The following is an 11,715-nucleotide window of genomic DNA, read 5'->3' as shown; positions in this document are numbered from 1 at the left end:
ATGGTGTCCGATGGGCCAGTCGTTTGGTTTCGTCACGTACCACTTCATGTCGACTTCCCTGTTTTTTCATTTCTGCAAACGTCAGCGACTTAGCGGTTGTAGAGTCAAAACTGCGTGGTGGAGTTAAAACGTTACAGTTTCTTGTAATTAAGATCTTATAATTAAATTTTGCACCGTGACATACAAGTCTCAGCACTATCTACGATGATGATGCAAGACGAAGAAATGAATCAAAATTTATGCCATGGCCGGGACTTCTTTTTATTTTTTTTCTTGAGAGATCCAAACGGCTGTGGACAATGTCGCTCAGGTTGATGCCGTGTTCCCTGCTTTTTTCTTTTCCAAGGGCCTGAGAGAAGGGTCGGGGGAAAGAAGGCAGGGGTCGCCTTCCGAGGCCTGGTGTCAATGTCCCGTCGCCACCCTCCCAGCGCCAAGGAAAGCAAAGTGGTTCGGTAGGATTTAGAGAAGTTTATTGGATCAAATTCACTTATTTGCAAGTATATATAGGAACCCCCATTTTTATTACATATTCGTGTAGTGCGTAAAGAAATATGAATGTTTTAGTTGGACCACTTTCTTCGTTTTGTGACAGATGGCGCTGTAATAGTCACAAACGTATAAGTACGTGGTATCACGTAACATTCCGCCAGTGCGGACGGTATTTGCTTCGTGATACATTACCCGTGTTAAAATGGACCGTTTACCAACTGCGGAAAAGGTCGATATCGTGTTTATGTATGGCTATTGTGATCAAAATGCCCAACGGGCGTGTGCTATGTATGCTGCTACGTATCCTGAACGACATCATCCAAGTGTCCGGACCGTTCGACGGATAGTTACGTTATTTAAGGAAACAGGAAGTGTTCAGCCACATGTGAAACGTCAACCACGACCTGCAACAAATGATGATGCCCAAGTAGGTGTTTTAGCTGCTGTCGCGGCTAATCCGCTCTTCAGTAGCAGACAAATTGCGCGAGAATCGGGAATCTCAAAACTGTCGGTGTTGAGAATGCTACATCAACATCGACTGCACCCGTACCATATTTCTGTGCACCAGGAATTGCATGGCGACGACTTTGAACGTCGTGTACAGCTCTGCCACTGGGCACAAGAGAAATTACGGGACGATGACAGATTTTTTGCATTCGTTCTATTTAGCTACGAAGCGTCATTCACCAACAACGTTAACGTAAACCGGCTTAATATGCACTATTGGGCAACGGAAAAACCACGATGGCTGCGACAAGTGGAACATCAGCGACCTTGGCGGGTTAATGTATGGTGTGGCATTATGGGAGGAAGGATAATTGGCCCCCATTTTATCGATGGCAATCTAAATGGTGCAATGTATGCCGATTTCCTACGTAATGTTCTACCGATATTACTACAAGATGTTTCACTGCATGACAGAATGGCGATGTACTTCCAACACGATGGATGTCAGGCACATAGCTCGCATGCGGTTGAAGCGGTATTGAATAGCATATATCACGACAGGTGGATTGGTCGTCGAAGTTCCATACCGTGGCCCGCACGTTCACCGGATCTGACGTCCCCGGATTTCTTTCTGTGGGGAAAGCTGAAGGATATTTGCCATCGTGATCCACCGACAACGCCTGACAACTTGCGTCAGCACATTGTCAGTGCATGTGCAAACATTACGGAAGGCGCACTGCTCGCTGTTGAGAGGAATGTCGTTACACGTATTGCCAAATACATTGATGTTGACGGACGTCATTTTGAGCATTTACTGCATTAATGTGGTATTTACAGGTAATCACGCTGTAAGAGCATTCGTTCTCAGAAATGATAAGTTCACAAAGCTACATGTATCACATTGGAACAACCGAAATAAAATGTTCAAACGTACCTACGTTCTGTATTTTAATTTAAAAAACCTACCTGTTAGCAACTGTTCGTCTAATATTGTGAGCTATATATTTGTGACTATTACAGCGCCATCGATCACAAAGCGGATAAAGTGGTCCAACTAAAAGATTCATATTTCTTTACGTACTATACGTATATGTAATAAAAAATAGGAATTCCTATTTAAAAAAACGCAGTTGATATCAGGTTGACCTATGGCAGCGCTATCTAGCAGGCCAACCATAGCGCCATCTGTTTTCCCCCTTCAAGCTAGACAAGTTGCGTTCTTTGCAGTTTTTTCGTTTGATGCTTATTGCGTGATTTGGCCTCCGAGTCGTCTTTGCGTAATGAATGTAAGAGGGACTCCCTGTAAACCGTTTGCTCTGAGGATCAATCGTGTGCCGTGAATCATTTTTAAGTGTGCCTTCTAGTCCTCGGAGCGCACCAATGAGCAGGAGGATCCTCGAATGACGCACCTAAATACACTCCTGGAAATTGAAATAAGAACACCGTGAATTCATTGTCCCAGGAAGGGAAAACTTTATTGACACATTCCTGGGGTCAGATACATCACATGATCACACTGACAGAACCACAGGCACATAGACACAGGCAACAGAGCATGCACAATGTCGGCACTAGTACAGTGTATATCCACCTTTCACAGCAATGCAGGCTGCTATTCTCCCATGGAGACGATCGTAGAGATGCTGGATGTAGTCCTGTGGAACGGCTTGCCATGCCATTTCCACCTGGCGCCTCAGTTGGACCAGCGTTCGCGCTGGACGTGCAGACCGCGTGAGACGACGCTTCATCCAGTCCCAAACATGCTCAATGGGGGACAGATCCGGAGATCTTGCTGGCCAGGGTAGTTGACTTACACCTTCTAGAGCACGTTGGGTGGCACGGGATACATGCGGACGTGCATTGTCCTGTTGGAACAGCAAGTTCCCTTGCCGGTCTAGGAATGGTAGAACGATGGGTTCGATGACGGTTTGGATGTACCGTGCACTATTCAGTGTCCCCTCGACGATCACCAGTGGTGTACGGCCAGTGTAGGAGATCGCTCCCCACACCATGATGCCGGGTGTTGGCCCTGTGTGTCTCGGTCGTATGCAGTCCTGATTGTGGCGCTCACCTGCACGGCGCCAAACACGCATACGACCATCATTGGCACCAAGGCAGAAGCGACTCTCATCGCTGAAGACGACACGTCTCCATTCGTCCCTCCATTCACGCATGTCGCGACACCACTGGAGGCGGGCTGCACGATGTTGGGGCGTGAGCGGAAGACGGCCTAACGGTGTGCGGGACCGTAGCCCAGCTTCATGGAGACGGTTGCGAATGGTCCTCGCCGATACCCCAGGAGCAACAGTGTCCCTAATTTGCTGGGAAGTGGCGGTGCGGTCCCCTACGGCACTGCGTAGGATCCTACGGTCTTGGCGTGCATCCGTGCGTCGCTGCGGTCCGGTCCCAGGTCGACGGGCACGTGCACCTTCCGCCGACCACTGGCGACAACATCGATGTACTGTGGAGACCTCACGCCCCACGTGTTGAGCAATTCGGCGGTACGTCCACCCGGCCTCCCGCATGCCCACTATACGCCCTCGCTCAAAGTCCGTCAACTGCACATACGGTTCACGTCCACGCTGTCGCGGCATGCTACCAGTGTTAAAGACTGCAATGGAGCTCCGTATGCCACGGCAAACTGGCTGACACTGACGGCGGCGGTGCACAAATGCTGCGCAGCTAGCACCATTCGACGGCCAACACCGCGGTTCCTGGTGTGTCCGCTGTGCCGTGCGTGTGATCATTGCTTGTACAGCCCTCTCGCAGTGTCCGGAGCAAGTATGGTGGGTCTGACACACCGGTGTCAATGTGTTCTTTTTTCCATTTCCAGGAGTGTAGTTCGATAGTCGTGTGAGGTACAATGCATAGTGGCGGAACGTCCCATGAGTCGTTGTCAGGTGCACCCACAAGTCCAAAGCGTTTTCGGGAGCGGCTTGCAAAATGTAATACAGTCCCATGCCCTCCGGCCATTTGACGGCGTTCGTTCTTGTAGTGGGAAAGCAAGCGGTATCTGGGTGTAACCTGTAACGTTCTTTGCGTTTTATTTACTTATCGTAGCTGACAATCTGTCGCAGCAGAAGTCTAAGAAAACAGTTACTGTTAAAAAAAAAAACTATAAAGTCATTCAAATAATTAACCTAGTATATTTCCAGAATGAAATTTTCACCCTGCAGCGGAGTGTGCGCTGATATGAAACTTCCTGGCAGATTAAAACTGTGTGCCCGTTTTAATCTGCCAGGAAGTTTCATATCAGCGCACACTCCGCTGCAGAGTGAAAATTTCATTCTGGAAACATCCCCCCAGGCTGTGGCTAAGCCATGTCTCCGCAATATGCTTACTTTCAGGAGTGCTAGTTCTGCAGGGTTCGCAGGAGAGCTCCTGTAAAGTTTGGAAGGCAGGAGACGAGGTACTGGCAGAAGTAAAGCTGTGAGCACCGGGCGTGAGTCGTGCTTCGGTAGCTGAGTTGGTGGGGCACCTGCCCGCGAAAGGCAAAGGTCCCGAGTTCGAGTCTTGGTCGGGCACACAGTTTTAATCTGCCAGGAAGTTTCAATCTAGTATATTGTTTCATCTGAATATTTATTAGTCTCAAAGTAAATAAAAGCATCATGACAAGTCTGAAATAAATTGTATCATACTTACAATAATGAAAAAAAATCAAGCGTCAGAATCTCTCCTCACACGTCTCCACCCACCACACAGACCGGTCTTGTCACTTAGAAGAAAGAAGGATCCTTTATTGTATGATTATATGATAGCGGAACAAACACTGGTAGCAGTTACTTCTGTAAAATATCTGGGAGTACGCGTGCGGAACGATTTGAAGTGAAACGATCATATAAAATTAATTGTTGGTAAGGCGGGTACCAGGTTGAGATTCATTGGGAGAGTGCTTAGAAAATGTAGTCCATCAACAAAGGAGGTGGCCTACAAAACACTCGTTCGACCTATACTTGAGTATTGCTCATCAGTGTGGGATCCGTACCAGATCGGTCTGACGGAGGAGATAGAGAAGATCCAAAGAAGAGCGGCGCGTTTCGTCACAGGGTTATTTGGTAACCGTGATAGCGTTACGGAGATGTTTAATAAACTCAAGTGGCAGACTCTGCAAGAGAGGCGCTCTGCATCGCGGTGTAGCTTGCTCGCCAGGTTTCGAGAGGGTGCGTTTCTGGATGAGGTATCGAATATATTGCTTCCCCCTACTTATACCTCCCGAGGAGATCACGAATGTAAAATTAGAGAGATTAGAGCGCGCACGGAGGCTTTCAGACAGTCGTTCTTCCCGCGAACCATACGCGACTGGAACAGGAAAGGGAGGTAATGACAGTGGCACGTAAAGTGCCCTCCGCCACACACCGTTGGGTGGCTTGCGGAGTATCAATGTAGATGTAGATGTAGATGTAGATTTTTGTTCATCATTTTCAGCACCTGTTTTTGAAGAAGAAAACCTATGTTAAGAAAACGCACACAGTTGCACTAAAAATTGATTTTTAACGAAATGGGTGTGTTATTTCTTTATATCGGACATCTTGTTGTTCCATTCACACCGCTACCCCCAGTGCAATCAATCGTACTTCTTTGTGTCATCTATACTTGCTTCACAGAGTCTAATAGGAAGACTGTGTAAGTAGGCTGTTTAGGTTTTTATGTTGGTAACGCCATGTAGCGCTCTGTGTGAACATCACTGACTGTGCTGTGTGCAGTCTGTGGGTGGTTGGACTCACTCATGTAATATTTGCTATTGTAGTGTTGGGCAGCTGGATGTGAACAGCGCGTAGCGTTGCGCAGTTGGAGGTGAGCCACCAGCAGTGGTGGATGTGGGGAGAGAGATGGCCGAGTTTCGAGATGTGACCATCTGGACACGTGTCCGTCAGAAAAAGGAAATTTGTTTAATTGGATGTCACAAAATTATATAACGACTTTTGAACGCTATTATGGTAAATACATTGTTTGTTCTCTATCAAAATCTTTCATTTGGTAACTGTGCCTATCAGTAGTTAGTGCCTTCAGTAGTTAGAATCTTTTATTCAGCTGGCAGTATTGGCGCTCGCTGTATTGGACTAGTTCGAGTAACGAAGATTTCTGCGCCCGCCGGAGTGGCCGAGCGGTTCTAGGCGCTACAGTCTGGAGCCGAGCGACCGCTCCGGTCGCAGGTTAGAATCCTGCCTCGGGCTTGGATGTATGTGATGTCCTTAGGTTAGTTAGGTTTAATTAGTTCTAAGTTCTAGGCGACTGATGACCTCAGAAGTTAAGTCGCATAGTGCTCAGAGCCATTTGAACCATTTGAAGATTTTTGTGAGGTAAGTGATTCATGAAAGGTATAGGTTATTGTTAGTCAGGGCAATTCTTTTGTAGGGATTATTGAAAGTCAGACTGCGTTGCGCTAAAAATATTGTGTGTCAGTTCAGTGATGATCAGAATAAGTAAAGAGAAAACTGTTTGAGTACGCTGAGTTTTACTCTGCTGTTTCTGTTGCAAATAACGTAAGAGTTTTTCCAGCACTGTCATTCTTTATTTTCATAGGGGACGTTTCAGCTGGACGTGATGAAAATTAAAAAATAGTAAGACTCCCTTACATAGTGTTCTACTACAATTAAAAGAAATGATTTGAAGTATTTATCGAAAATCACGAAAAAAAAATATAACATAAAATAAAAACGTCGGCACTCGATATTGTCATTTCGTAATCGGTATAACGGGGAATTAAATCGCCGATATGTATGTCGATATTTCTGGATATATATCGATATATCTACATTTTATTAACAGCTCTATTTCAGACTTCGCGAGGAAGACTTGACTGCAGTATGAAGCTGTTCCCGGTTAGTAACAGACGTGAAGACATCAGTGATCCATCAGATGGCGGAGAGAAATATTCCGAAGGCGAAAACAAGAAGTTATGATGAGAACTAGTAAACTATTTATTGCTGCAATCAGTGGTGAAGAACATCCGCAGCCTGTAAGTTATTTAACCATCTTAGCAACTGATAGCACGAAGTCTAACAAGTTAAAGAGACATCTCGGAACCAAACATCCTGAATTAACGGGAAAGAATTTTCAGCCAGTAAACTAAATGTTTTATTGACTACTGAATGGTTCAAATGGGTCTGAGCACTATGGGACTCGACATCTGAGGTCATCAGTCCCGTAGACTTAGAACTACTTAAACCTAACTAACCTAAGGACATCACACACATCCATGCCCGAGGCAGGATTCGAACCTGCGACCGTAGCAGTCGCGCGGTACCAGACTGAAGCGCCTAGAACCGCCTCTTTTTTTTCTTTTTTTTATATAGTTCGTTACATTTGGTCTGGGCGGACGTCACAAGACATCTGTTCAAGTTGACCGTTGCTTCCTTGACTCAGTTTCTTTTATTACAGAGGGCACGCAGCCCTCTGACCGAACTCGCTGAGCTACTCACAAGGGAACATCCCCATCGCACCCCCCTCAGATTTAGCTATAAGTTGGCACAGTGGATAGGCCTTGAAATACTGAACACAGATCAATCGAGGAAACAGGAAGAAGTTGTGTGAAACTATGAAAAAAATAAGCAAAATATGCAAACTGAGTAGACGATACCAAGATAGCCAACATCATGTATAGTGTGAGCTCAGGAGCGCCGTTGTCCCGTAGTTAGCGTGAGCAGCTGCGAAACGAGAGGTCCTTGGTTCGAGTCTTCCCTCGAGTGAAAAGTTTAATTTTTTATTTGCAGACAATTGTTATGTGACAAACTCCTATGTTTTCATCACTTTTTTGGGAGTGATTATCACATCCACAACAAAAGCTAAATCGGGCAAAGTAGAAGAATCTTTTTACCCATTCGTCAAGTGTACAAGTTAGGTGGGTCGACAACATATTCCTGTCATGTGACGCACATGCCGTCACCAGTGTCGTACAGAATATATCAGACGTGTTTTCTTGTGGAGGAATTGGTTGACATATGACCTTGCGATCAAATGTTATCGGTTCCCATTAGAGAGGCACGTCCTTTCGTCTACTAATCGCACGGTTTTGCGGTGCGGTCGCAAAACACAGACACTAAACTTATAACAGTGAACAGAGACGTCAATGAACGAACGGATAGATCGTAACTTTGCAAAAATAAAAGAAAATAAAGTTTTCACTCGAGAGAAGACGTGAACCAAGGATCTCTCATTCCGCAGCTGCTCACGCTAACCACGGGACCACGGCGCTCCTGACCTCACACTATCCTTGATGTTGCCTACCTCGCGCATGGACTACTCAGTTGGTATAATTTACTCATTTTTTTTCATAGTTCCACACAACTTCTTCCTGTTTTCTCGATTGATCGGTGTTCAGTTTTTCATGGCGTATCCACTGTGCCAACTTATAACTAAATCTGAGGGGGGTGCGATGGGGAGGTTCCCTTGTCAGGAGAACTTTGCTAGAAAGGCGAATGTGACTTCTAACGCCCCTTTATTCTGTTACAAGATTCCGCATAAGATTGCTAAACGAAAGAAACTCACGTGGTTGCAGTAACTCTGATCGTACTAGCAGCGACTAGTATAGTATCAACAACGTTTGGTGACTCATTTGATAGACACTTGAAAAGTATTCCTATCTCGAATGACACATCTGACGATTTACTCGAGTAATTAATCGACAAATTGCGTGATAACTGTTTTGCGCGCTTCAAGTGGATGAAGCGACTGATATTCATAAAGATGCTCATGTGATTGCTTTTGTTCATTTCGTTGATGCGTTTACCATTCGAGGAAGATTGCTTATCTGTGAACCCATACTGAAAACAGCTACATATCAAAGCCTTTATAACATGATCAGTACTTTTTTTAAAAAATCGAAGCAGGATATCATGGAATAAGTGCATTGCAGAGTGTATAGTTGGAGACGCTTGTATTTCCGCAAGCCACCGAATGGTGCGTGGCGGAGGGTACACTCTACCACTACTACTCATTTCCTTTTCTGTTCCACTCTCGAATAGAGCTAGGGAAGTAAGAACGAATTGGAATTTTGCGCCATTTAGTCGTATGACAGTTGTCAGCCGTGTTTTTTTTCATGTTTGTTATTTCCGATCCTTTCCATTAGTAGCCTGATAAATTCTGTGTGGTGAACATTGCCCTTTGATGTTTATTTTCGTCATCTAGCAGATGACAACTGAGTCATCCTTAAGATAAATCCTTATACGAGGGTCACTCCAAAAGAAATGCGCACTATTTTTTTTTAAATCCATCTTTTATTCTATATGTTTGAAAGTTTTACAGTGCGTAGATACATCCTTTAGGAACAATATTTTCATTTCTACACATAATTTCCATCCCTCTCAACTGCCTTACGCCATCTTGTAACCAGTACGGTAAAATTCTGGTCCAACCTGTTGGAGCCACTGTTTGGCAGCGTGCACAAAGGAGTCATCATCTTCAAACCTTGTTCCACGAAGAGAGTCTTTCAGTTTCCCAAAGAGATGATAGTCACACGGAGCCAGGTCAGGAGTGTAAGGCGGGTGTTTCAGTGTTGTCCATCCGAGTTTTGTGATCGCTTCCATCGCTTTTTGACTGACACGTGGCCGTGCATTGTCGTGCAACAGCAAAACATACTGCTTTTGGCGATGTGGTCGAACACGACTCAGTCGAGCTTGAAGTTCCTTCAGTGTCGTCACATATGCATCAGAATCTATTGTGGTTCCACTTGGCACGATGTCCACAAGCAAGAGTCTTTCGGAATCGGAAAACACAGTAGCCATATCTTTTCCAGCAGAAGGTGTGGTTTTGAATTTTTTTTTCTTGGGTGAATTCGCATGATGTCACTCCATCGATTGCCTCTTCGTCTCTGGTGAAAAATGATGGAGCCACGTTTCATCACCTGTCACAATTCTTCCTAGAAATTCATCTCCACCATTCTCGTACTGTTCCAAAAGTTTGCTCCATACCGTTTTTCTTGTTTGTTTGTGAGCCACTGTCAACATCCTGGGAACCCACCTGGCACAAACCTTTTTTAACGCCAACACTTTCAGTATTCTGCAAACACTTCCTTCCCCTATCCCAACGTAGCGTGACAGTTCGTTCACTGTGATGCATCTGTCAGCAGTCACCAATTCGTTAGCTCTCTGCACATTGTCTGGAGTGTGTGCAGTACGAGGCCTGCCGCTGCGAGGACAATCCTCAATATTGCCGTGCCCGCTTTCGTCACGTAACCTGCTTGCTCACCGACTGACTGTACTGCGATCGACAGCAGCATCTCCGCACACCTTTTTCAACCTCTTGTGGATGTTTCCCACTGTCTCGTTTTCACAGCTCAGGGTTTCTATGACAGCACGTTGCTTCTGACGAACGTCAAGTGTAGCAGCCATCTTGAAGACATGCTGTGACGGCGCCACTCACGGGAACAGGTTGAACTAAGTTTGAAAACAAGCGGGAAGGATGTAGAATGAAAACTGCATTATCAAAAAAATAGTGTGCATTTGTTTTGCAGTTACTCTTGTATATAAAATTCTCGTGTCACAGTGTTAGTTCCCATACTCCTCCGAAACGGCTCAGTCGATCCTGATGAAATGTTACATGTATATTCGGTACGTCTGCGAATCGGTCGTAATTTTTTCATACCCCTAAGTGATAAGGGTGGTCCACCCCAAAAATTTTATTCTTATTTTTTGGACAGAACTTTATATTTTTATTTTTTTGTGGTGTGGGATTACAAAATACACGCAACCTTCAATTTTCACCAATGTACCTCCAACCCCCATTTATTAATAGCGATTTTAGTAATTTAATCATTTTTAACCACAGTCGATTAATTATCCCTTGATCAGTTTTCCCCGTCAGGTGTCTACCGGTGATAAACTTTCACTGTTCGATAGATAGGTTAATTGAAGAAAACGTACCAAAAACAACGAATATCTCTCTTTGAATCGACGTAACTAGACCGAGAAGTTTAAATAGTTAGCACGTGTCATTCGCCAAACCGACCTTTAGGCCTAGCACACACGCATCGATTTTTATCGTACGGAAATATATCGTGCAATCAAATTCTTTTAGTGGAACAAAGAAGTTCATTTGCTCTCCTTTGTTCCTCTAAAAGAATTTAATTGTACAATATTTTTACGTACGATAAAAATCGATGCGAGTGTGCTTGACCTTATTCATAATGCTGACGAACACATTTCGACACGAAATTGCCGCTATGTTTGCTTGCTCATGGACGAGTCGTGTATCGGCTGCAGTTGTTAAATCCGCGCGATCTGCCGTAGAAACGCTACAACTAATAGTGGCCGACACTGCCGGACTTCCCCCTAAGCCTTTTCTCACTGCCTACACAGTTTTCGGCCATTATTATCGTTTGTGTCACCAGCTTCTGCCAACAACGGCTGTTGTGTTACACGTATACATTGTGTTACACGTATACGTTATTCTTATAGACTAGAGACAGTTTCTATGGCAAAAAAACGTTTGCCAGGTCAGCTATAACATATAAAGATTTTTAGAGGCGCAACGAAATTCGCCGGGTATACATTGTTATTACGAGTGGCGAAAATAAAAACTACTTACGTGTTTGGGGTAAACCCTTTTTATTTTTCAACATAGTCTCCTTTTAGACTTATACACTTCGTCCAACGCTGTTCTAATTTGTTGATCCCTTCCGAATAATAGGAATTGTCCAAGTCTGCCAAATTGCTATTAGTTGCTGCAATCACCTCTTCCTTTGAATAAAATCTTTCACCCACCAGCCACCAGCCATTTCTTCAAACTGAGGAACAAAGAGTAGTCCGAGGGAGCCAAATCTGGAGAATAGGGGGGATGTGA

The sequence above is a fragment of the Schistocerca serialis genome, chromosome 11, assembly GCF_023864345.2.
Source record: "Schistocerca serialis cubense isolate TAMUIC-IGC-003099 chromosome 11, iqSchSeri2.2, whole genome shotgun sequence".
In the NCBI taxonomy this organism is placed as follows: domain Eukaryota; kingdom Metazoa; phylum Arthropoda; class Insecta; order Orthoptera; family Acrididae; genus Schistocerca; species Schistocerca serialis.
The sequence above is the reverse complement of the archived record's forward strand: the minus strand, read 5'-3'. Positions refer to the sequence as shown.